Below are 10,979 nucleotides of genomic sequence, written 5' to 3' on the forward strand. Positions count from 1 at the left end.
GGAAAGAAGGAAGAAAGTCTCCAAATAACCTAATTACATAAATTAGAATCTGCCCCATCACTCCTGAATATATTGATTTAGCTAAAATTTAGTGTTCCATGAACATCTTTAAAAAAAAAAACTGAATTGAACATTTGCCAATGTGGAGATATATGCTGGAAACACAACTCAGTATTTAACAGGAACTCTCTTGTTGCTCACTGTTTAACATAGGAGACAGACTAGTAAACAGACCATTAAAATATAATAATAATGTAAATGACCCAAGCCCCCCTGCTTTTTGGATGTCAGAGAAGCTCTTAAGTCTGCTACACATGTGTGAAAAATTCAGCAGTGTAAAGACTGTTGTGAGTGGCACATCATTTGTTCTGCAAGAGTAGAACAAGAGCGGCAGGACTGTTGGTGCTGGGAAAATGGCAGGGTCAAAAGTCCCTGAGATTGTTTTTAGTGGCAAATCTTATTGATTTATTCTACAAGAAGAAACAATAGAAGCAAGCTCTTAGCAAATCATGCCCATTTAATTTCCCTGACAGGAAGTTTAATTTGTGTTAGCAATGTGTCCCAGAAAAGGGAGTTGAAATGAGGTATCAAGTCATTCATTCATATGATAATTTAAGAGTCACGTTGAACCAAGATAAGATTGTTAAAACATTCACTGAAGTCACTTTCCTAGAGATTTCTTGATGAATTAAACTGATGATTCATTCTTTCTCAGAGAAGAAGCAGGTAAGATAAGAAGAGCCAAACAAATTATTTAGTCAGAGGTTCTATGCCTTAATGAATGTAACTACTGATTTTATATTGTCCATTTAACAACAAATAAGAATTTTGTAGTTTGCCATCTATATGATATAAACCATTGAGAATAATAAACAAAATTGAATATCCATAATATAAAGAGAGTACAAAATGTTTTTTAAATACTTCAAAACAGGTATTTTTCCTTCCTTCCTTCCTTCCTTCCTTCCTTCCCTCCCTCCCTCTCTCCCCCCCTCCCTCCCTCCTTCATTTCTTATTGTTAAAGTGGAAGAACAAGAATTATCCTTCATAAAGTTCTGAGCATTGGTTTAACCTCAAAGCTTTCTTGGCCATTTATAGGAAAATATGGTATGGAACCAACTAATCTTACTTTTTGGTACTACTAATACACTTAATCCAAGTGATAGGCATGAGGCCACGTTTAAAAAAATTATCTCCTGCACATATATTAGTAGAATCACATTTCAAGTGTATCTCCCATTGATTTGAGTAACTATATTTATAAATGTATCACCACATTTATAAAGGACAGATGAGTATACAGAGCACAATCCTAGGCATGTTGTACATGAATGGAAAATAGTCTTTCCCTTAAATTTACAATGTTCTTGAGAAATCTAAACTGATGTGCAAAACCATGGAGAACATATGTTGCTGCCTGGAAGTAGAAATAATGAGTACCCTACTAAATAAGTACAAAAATGAGCAAAGTGATGCTCAATTGTGAAGACTTGAGGATAAAGGCCTTTGCTGTTTTGCTCTGCTGAATATCTACTAGCGCTGTATAGGTTGGTAGAGTTCCAGATTGATGTTTACATGAACTTGTGTTTATATGACATTTAGAAACCATTGGCATGTATCTCTTTGAAGTTTGTTGTAAGCAGCATAAATCAAATCAAATTTTATTAAGTTATGGCAGCTTTCTACTTCTGGGACATTTTAAAGGCTCCACTTGCCTGTCTCAATATAGAACCTCTAGAAATCAGAGGGTGGTGAGTAGAATTACAGTACATATTAGGGTGTTGTTTCAACTCTATTTAATCTCATCCTCAACCCCACTTCATATCAATGATTTGTCTTGTCATATCTTCTTAGAATGCTTTCAAGTACATTAATCTTTTGAAAAAATTAGTTTCTGCTAATATAGCGTTTAATAAACTTTCTTAACCTTTGTCCCATTGTGATGAATCTTATGTCTTTCTTTAATGTTACTTGAAATTTTAAAATAAAATTTTGTGACAGACAATAATAGCCAAATATTCTTGTACTTGTTAACATTTCTCAGTCTCCTCTGCATTTAGGTTGGAGCCTTATAAATATTCCAGACATATATATAGTTTCTGGGCCAGGGCAGTTAAGGACCAAGTATCTCTACCATCTCTTTCTCTCTTTTATCTATGTAACTGAAAGTGAAGAAATGTAAGATGGTGGAGTTGTAACACTGAGAAGCCTGGACCCCTGAGTCACTGCTTGGCCAGCTATTTTCACACATGAGTGGAATATAAACCACTGTAGTTAAGCTGCTGAGATTTCAGGATTTATTTGTTATTGAGGCATAACTGAGAATTACTTAAATAATGAATGCAATATGAATCAGAGACATGGGATAAAAGGCCACCTCACATGCCTATTTTACAACCACTGAATGGGGCTTTGATTTAAATTAGTGAGCTTCTGAGTGGCATTTGAGGCATTGAGTACTTCCAAAGAATGAAGTATATTCTGCCTGTGATGAAGATTTAAATTACCTAAGGAATCCTTTCTCCACTAATTTTTTTAATATATTGTGGTTCTATAATATTGATACCAAAAACTTCTGTTATTAAAAAGTAATTTTAACTATTGGTTAAATAATTGAAGTTATTTTTTCCAAAGATTTGCTTTTCATACATTTTTTTCTGATTGTAAAATGAGCATATGCTCACTGTGGGAGAAAAATTTTAATAAATATACAAACTAAATAGAAAAATGCCCTGAATCTCTCATAATCTTAAATACCAAGATTTAAATATTAATATTGTTGGGTAATGTTTCCTTTCAATCTTGTTACTTTATGTAAGTACATGTTCTTATTTTGAAGATTCACAAGTATTATATTGTTTCTTCTTGGTTTTACATTTAATTATAACACAAGCTCAAGGTCTTCTCCACATTATTTAAATACTCCTTGTAAATTTTGTTTTAGGTTTTTTGTTTGTTTGTTTGTTTCTTGCATTTTAACTAGGGCTTCCTTGAAATAGATTAGCTTTTGGTTAAGACAATAACTTTGTGTGAATTTTCTTTTTTTTAATTAACATATAATGTATTATTTGTTTCAGGGGTACAGGTCTGTGATTTATCAGTCTTACACAATTCTCAGTCCTCACCATAGCACATACCCTCCCTAAAGTCCATCACCCAGTTACCCCATCCCTCCCACCCCCCTCCACTCCACGAACCTTCAGTTTATTCCTGAGATTAAGAGTCTTTTATGATTTGTCTCCCTCTCTGGTTTTATCTTGTTTCATTTTTCCCTCCCTTCCCCTATGATCCTGTGTTGTTTCTCAAATTCCTCATATCAGTGAGATCAAATGATACTTGTCTTTCTCTGATTGACTTATTTTGCTTAGCATAATACCCTCTAGATCCATCCATGTCGTTGCAAATGGCAAGAGTTCATTCTTTTTGATGGCTGCATAATATTCCATTATATATATGTACATATGTGTATATATATACATATATATATATGTATACACACACATGCACACACACACACACACACACACACACCCCACATCTTCTTTATCCATTCATCTGTTGATGGACATCTAGGCTCTTTCCATAGTTTGGCTATTGTTGATATTGCTGCTATAAACATTGGGGGGCATGTGCCCCTTCAGATCATTACATTTGTATCTTTGGGGTAAATACCCAGTAGTGCAATTGCTGGGTCATAATGTAGCTCTATTTTCAACTTTTTGAGGAACCTCCATACTGTTTTCCAGAGTGGCTGCACCAGCATGCAGTCCCACCAACAGTGTAAGAGGGTTCCCCTTTCTCCATGTGTGAATTTTCAATCTGTTTATTTGTTGGATTGGTCCTGGCCACATTGAATTTGTGAGAACAAATGTATGGAATTAAGACTGTGTGGTACACACACACACACACCAAAGGGATTGATTTGTTTGACAGTTCTAGCTACATCTACTTTAAAAAGTTGACTTTTATTTTAGAAACAGTAACTTGAAGAACAGTATGGGGTTATTATTTCAACTGAAGAAGCACTTACTGAGCACCAACTTATCAAAGTACTGTAAACTGCTATAGATCAGAAGATGATCATTCCTGCCCTAAGAGAGCATACGCTCTAGATGAATTCTTAAATAAATGGGTTCTTGGCTGCATGTCTGTTGAACTTGAGGAAGTACTGGGCATTAACACCACTTAGGTAAATTACACAAGATGCACTTGTCTGAGTGATACAAAATGAAGTTACTACAATTAGACTACTCAGCAGAGATTCACAACATTTGCCAAAGAAGGCACAAATCTTGTCCCATGACAGAAAGCACTAGTAAGCATACAACAGCAGATGGTAATGTTTGATTGTGTGAGGATCCACTGTACTGTCTGGGAGCATTACTCTCCCCTTTGTGTGACAACCTAATTTATAATGTTGAATTAGGCTACACACCATCTCATCTGGACAAGGTCAGCTTCATGGCTGTGTGACCAGTGCAGCTGCATGGCACCCATACTCCAAAGGGGACTCTGTACTTGGAGTTTAATGCTCAGTTATTACCATCCCCAAATTCTTAATAATTTATGTTTGAATTTGTGTTGTATAAGTAAAGTCTGATAGCAGAATGGAACTTGCACTGAGGGCTTGGAGCTTTGACCTCCCTTCCTTGCCTGCATCACCATAATGGGTTCTCAGCCACTTGCTTCCCTGCCCCATTCAGCAATTACTGTTGCCCATCACTCCTGGTGGGAGCCTGGGCATGGGAAAGGTCAGTTTGGGGCACTTGTGTTCCACTCAGTCCTAGGCAGGGACCAGGCACCAGTGACACCCCACAAGTATCTTTTTGTTCAAGAGAGAATAACATTAAGTAGCAAAATAAAAACAACAAAGAACCACCATGACAGGTCAATTGAGAGAATGCAGAAGGAGGGAAAAAGTTTTTATCCCTCCTTCCATCCCAGGCTAAAAAGATCTGATCCCAAATACTTGCCTGAATACTATGAGGTAGAACCAGAACAAGGACCAGTAAAATTACCCACATGTCTCTGAATGTCATCCAAACAGGCCCTTGGTCTAGCTCTTTGGTATTATCTAAGGGCATTAACAGGCCCTTAGTCTAGGATCTATTTGGCATTATCTAAAATTATTTGGTATGAAAAAAATCTGTATTCATGTCTTTACTATTCTCTGTTGATCTGAAATTAAGATAATATTTCATAAGGACTGTAACATTTCAGTTTTGTCAGCAATCTTTATGACCATAGATGCGTAAGGAAAAAAACCCAACATATTTAAGCTAAAAAAATAGGGAAAATTAGGTATGAATTGTCATGAGGAAGTGACTTATGAGCCATATGCTTATTTTTAAACCAAATATGCTGTTTATTCATTTATGTATTCATTTATTAAGTACCAACCAGAATATAGAATATAGCTAGAGTCTGGAGATAGGATGGCAAGCCAAAATGATGTGGCTCCTGACTTCAGAGAGCTCACAGACTAATGCTCAAGAATGGCATTCATAACATAACTGCATGATTGAATGTGCAATTACAAACTGAGATAAATGCTCTGAAAGAAAGGAACAGACTATAGGAGCAGATAAGAAAAGAACCTAACCTAGCTTTGGAAGTCAAGAAACACTTTTCTATAAAGGTTGAGGAAAGCTGAAGAATCAGTAGGTAATTGGGTGAACAGGGCTGGGGAGAGGAGACATTTGCAAAGGCACTAAAGTAGGGTGGGAGTGAGGGGAGCATGACCTGTTTGAAGAATTACAATGTCATTGGCAGAGCTTAATTAGTGAGAGAGAGGAGAGTTGTGTCAAGTGAGCCTAAGGAGTAGACAGGGACCAGACCATGCAGAGGCTGGTGGACCATGCTAAAGACTTTGATCTGCAGCCTAGGAACAAAGAGAAGACATTGAAGGTGTTTAGGAATGAGGTTGGTAGAATTAGGGTTTGTGCAAGATCAGATTTATGATTTGTTAAAGATGACTTTGCCTGCAATAGGGAAAAATATTTTGGAAGGAGTCTTAGGTGAATGCAGAAAGTCCTGTTAGGAGGCTGGTGCCATAGTTAGGTAACAGGCAGCCTGGACTAGTGGGTGATAGCAGACACAGAGAGTCATATGGATTCAAGAGACATTTAGAGAACAAATCAATGATGAATTGAATATAGGAGGTATCAAAGAAAATTTCAAGTTTTGTTGGCTTGCATATTTTGATTGTGAGTCTATTCATTGAGATAGGAAACAAAAAAAAATGAGGTTCAGAGATAAATATCATGAGGTCGATTGAGATGCCCCAGGCATTCAAGTGTAAGTGTTGAGGAGCTATTTGTACATATGAGTGAGCTTTTACAGTATGGGGCTTATAAATGGGTAATTGAAACCTGGTAGATGATTATGTTCCTGCAAGGGGAACAGAAAGCTGTATCTTGAAAACAAGGGAAAGAAAGTGTTTCAAGAATGAAGGAACTGATTCAAGATATTGAATGTAGCCTAACAGATGAAATAAGAGCACTGAAACATCACAGTCTTGACTTTGGCAAGAGCTTCTTGCACAGAGTGATGGAAAAACATTGGAAAATTTGGAAGTATGAAAATGAAGATCACTTTAAGCATCTCTGAATATGTGTGACCATTATAGACAGAAGAAAGAAAACAATGGCTGGAGGGGGATGAACATGGTAGAGTTTTAAACTGAAGCAGCTTAGATTGATGAAGCAAATGTGGAGGTTTTGATACTATCACTGAGAAACAAAAATATATCTGTTTATAATTTATGCATAAGGCCCATTGGTTTCCTTTTCAAATGTACATTTCCTTCAAACTAGATTGTAACTTGAGATCTTTCCCCTAGTAAGCATTCTTTTAATACTAACTCCATGACACTTGTAATTGCATACCTTCTCTCTGGAGATCCAAGGTGAATGATGCACAAAGTGTCATTTACAAATAAGCAAAATGTGACTATTGCCAAATTGTTTTCATAACAATGCTGTCTGATGTAATTCCCAAAGGTTACATTGCTGAGTTTGAAGAAAAATTGGCTTTAAGCTTTTTGTGATTGCATGTATTCTTTCTCCCAAATGACATGTTTTTGGAGTAGATCACAAATGAGTAAGTTGAGTAAGATTTAGAATAGACTAGAGTTGGCAGAACGTTTTCTTACATGTGTTCTGTAGTTAAAATCATAAATAGCAGTATTTTTTCCAATTATGTTAGTAAAGAGGCAATTATAAATAGTGAGGAAAGCCATGGATCAGCTTTCAATTTCCATGTGCCTATTTTGAATATTATCTGTGAATACCACAGGCATCTTTGTACTTTCTTCTCTTATTATTATAATTGATGAGTCTGTGTTTATAATTGTCAACACATTTTGGTGAACTTTCTCATTCCTTGGACCCCATTACACAATGATATTTTTCCTTTTCCCCTTGCTGCACTTTCTCTACAGGTGCTCCAAGTTTAACTGGGGTGATTCGAAACTTTTTTTCTTTCTTTTTGTTTTCAAAATTTGTTGGTATCAGTTCACTTCTTAGATTTATGTAAATGTTCATATTTTACCTCAGATTATATTCACTTACTTAACTGTGTATTTCCCAGTGTCCTTATCTTCCTCCTTCAGACCAGTTACCAATTTCCTGTCTTGGGTGTTTCTTTCCCCCCCCATGAGATCACTTTCCCAATTATTACTATTATTTAATTTTTAATAAGATTTTATTTATTTGTGAGAGAGAGAGAGAGCACAAGTGGGGGGAGCAGCAGGCAGAGGGAGAAGCAGACTCCCCACTGAGCAAGGAGCCCAACGTGGGACTCCATCCCAGGACTCTGGGATCATGACCTGAGCCAAAGGCAGACACTTAACCAACTGAGCCACCCAGGCGTCCCCACTTTCCCAATTATTTGGGCTCAAACAAGGTCAGCCTTCATTCCTTTTCCTTTGCCACCAATCCAATGAGTTGTAAAGTTCCTAATCAACTCCTTTTAAAGAGACTAATTCAAGTACGTGGCATCACATCAATAGAGAACAACTTCTGAGAAGCAATAGTTTTCTGCTTCGCCCTTTCCCACCTGCACTTCCATTCTCAAAGGAAATACACTTTAATTGTATTTTGTTCTCCTGGTGGTCACTTCAAAAATTGTAGATAATGTACTTATACTTGAATTTATTTATTGATCTAGCAACTTCATGTCTACTGACTCCCAATATAAAAGATGAATCTTTTGATTCTTTACCCTTCCTCTTCTTCTGATGTTCTGATATTTATATTTGTAACTAATTCTTTTATTTTTGTTTCTTTAACCTATCTAAGCATCTGTTTTTTGTCCTTTAACTCTTTATATTATTTCTTGATCTCCTCTTTGTAAAATGAGAATATCCCTTCCCTCTGTCTTTATTATAGTCTTCAGTTACCTTTGATCTGCAACCACTTCCAAGTTTTCTGTGTTTGATTATCTCTGAAAGTTTATAATCAATAAATATTGCCTACATTATTATAACCTTATATATATATATCCAGAGGTTGGCCCCCATTGCATTTCTTTCTCCCTAGATTCAATGTCATTATCCCCAGGCCCTGGAAAACCATGTGCTTTGTTTTCAGGTCTTTTGAATTCTGTTTTTTTGTTGTTGTTGTTAAGGAAAAGTGATTATTAAGTTAGAAAGTATTTCCTCTGTTTTTTTTTCTTCCTCTGAAAGAGATTATAGAGAACTGATATAATTTCTTCCTCAAATATTTATTAGAATTTACCAGTGAGCCCATCTGGGCCTGGTATTTTCTGTTTTGGGAAGTTATTAATTATTGATTCAATTTCTGTAATAGATACAGGGCCTATTAAGATTGTTTATTTCTTCTTGTCTGAGTTTTGGCAAATTATGCCCTTCAAATAATTGGTCCATCTCACCTAGGTTATCAAATTTGTGGACATAGAGTTGTTCATACTATCCCTTTATTATTCTTTTAATGTTCGTATGATATATAGTGATGTCCCCTCATTTATTTCTGATATTAGTAATTTGTGTCCTCTCTTTTTTTCTTAGCCTGGCTTGGTTTCAGGTTTGTCAATTAATCGATCTTTCCAAAGAACCAACTTTTGCTTTTATTGATTTTTCTCTCTTGATTTCCTGTTTTCAATTTTATTTACTTCTGCTCTAATTCTTATTTCTTTTCTTCTTTTTACTTTGGATTTAATTTGCTCTTGTAATTATTTTTAAGGTGGAAGCTTGGATTATTGACTTTAGAAGGTTCTTCTATTCTAATATATGCATTGAATGCTGTAAATTTCTAGGTACTGCTTTTGCTGCATTCTATATTAAATTGTGTTTTCATTTTCATTTAGCTCAAAATATTTAAAAAATTTTTTTGAGATTTCTCCTTTGATTCATGTGTTATTTAGAACTATGTTGTTTAATCTTTAGGCATTTTGAGGGAATCGGGCAGCCCCTTGCACTTCTCCTCAAGAACAGTCCCTTGGTGAGCCGCTTAACCCTCAACGATATTGCTCATATGCCCGGAGTGGCCGCGGATCTGAGCCACATCGAGACCAGAGCAACCGTGAAAGGCTACCTTGGACCTGAGCCGCTGCCGGATTGCCGGAAAGGCTGCGATGTGGTTATTCCCCATGACCTGTTAAAACCCCATGACCCGGGATGACCTGTTTAACACGAATGCCTCCATTGTGGCCACCTTGTCTGCTGCCTGTGCCCAGCACTGCCCTGAGGCCATGATCTGCATCATTTCCAATCCAGTGAACTCTACCATCCCAAACGCAACGGAAGTTTTCAAGAAACACAGAGTCTACAACCCCAGTAAAATCTTCGGGGTGACGACCCTGGACATTGTCAGAGCCAACACTCATTGTGGAACTGAAGGGTTGGATCCCGCTTGAGTCAATGTTCCTGTCATTGGCGGCCATGCTGGGAAGACCATCATCCCCCTGATCTCGCAGTGCACTCCTGAGGTGGACCTTCCCCAGGACCAGCTAACAGCCATCACTGGGCGGATCCAGGAGGCCAGCACAGAGGTGGTGAAAGCCAAAGCTGGAGCAGGCTCGGCCACCCTGTCCATGGCGTACGCCGGAGCCCAGTTTGTCTTCTCCCTTGTGGATGCGATGAACGGAAAGGAAGGAGTTGTGGAGTGTTCCTTCGTTAAGTCCCAAGAAGCAGACTGTGCCTATCTCTCCACTCCATTACTGCTGCGGAAAAAGGGCGTTGAGAAGACTTTAGGCACCGGCAAGATCTCCCCTTTCGAAGAGAAGATGATAGTGGAAGCCATCCCTGAGCTGAAGGCCTCCATCAAGAAGGGAGAGGAGTTTGTGAAGAACATGAAATGAGAGGGGCAGCCAGCGAGCAGTCTGTTTCCCTAACTTATAAAGGCATCATGTCCCTGTAAAGTCATCTCCTGCCCCCTGTGTTTGAGTTGCATTAACCATGAGTGTCATGTTAGTGTCGCCATCCCTTCCAAATCCCCGGTCTGTCTGTGGGTGCATCAATAAAAGCAGGCTTTGATTTTCTTAAAAAAAAAAAAATTCTAGTTTAATTCCATTGTTTTCTAAGAGCAGACATTATGTGATTTTTATTCTTCTAAATTAGTTAAGGTATATTTCATGACCCAGAATTCTTGGTGAATGTTCCATATGAGACTGACAAGAATGTGTATTCTGCTCCTGTTGACTGGATCTAGATGATTGAGGATGTGTTGAGTTCAACTATGTCCTTACTGATTTTTTTTTTTTTTTTTGCCTGCTGGATCTACCCATTTCTGATGGAGAGGTGTTTAAGTCTCCAACTAGAATAGTGGATTCATCTATTTCTCTTTGAAGTTCTATGAGTTTTTGCCTCATGTAGTTTGACATTCTGTTGTTTGGCTTATCATTTTAAGAATTACATCTTTTTAGAGAATTGACCCTTTCGTCATTATGCCTCTCTTTATCCCTTATAAATTTTCTTGTTTTAAAGTCTGCTCTGTCTGAAATTAATAGTTTTGCTTTCT

General features: G+C 37.2%; 1 pseudogene across 1 annotated transcript; it reads left to right on the forward strand.

Annotated features, from left to right (window-relative positions):
- The first annotated feature begins 5,838 nt into the window (after positions 1 to 5,838).
- LOC113915897 lies at positions 5,839 to 10,496 on the forward strand (annotated as a pseudogene). Its single transcript, XR_004820269.1, has 3 exons — positions 5,839 to 5,922; positions 9,204 to 9,276; positions 9,385 to 10,496. The product of XR_004820269.1 is annotated as a malate dehydrogenase, mitochondrial-like (transcript).
- The last annotated feature ends 483 nt before the right edge of the window (positions 10,497 to 10,979 follow it).

Source organism: Zalophus californianus, chromosome 1 (assembly GCF_009762305.2).
Source record: "Zalophus californianus isolate mZalCal1 chromosome 1, mZalCal1.pri.v2, whole genome shotgun sequence".
Classification (NCBI taxonomy): Eukaryota; Metazoa; Chordata; class Mammalia; order Carnivora; family Otariidae; genus Zalophus; species Zalophus californianus.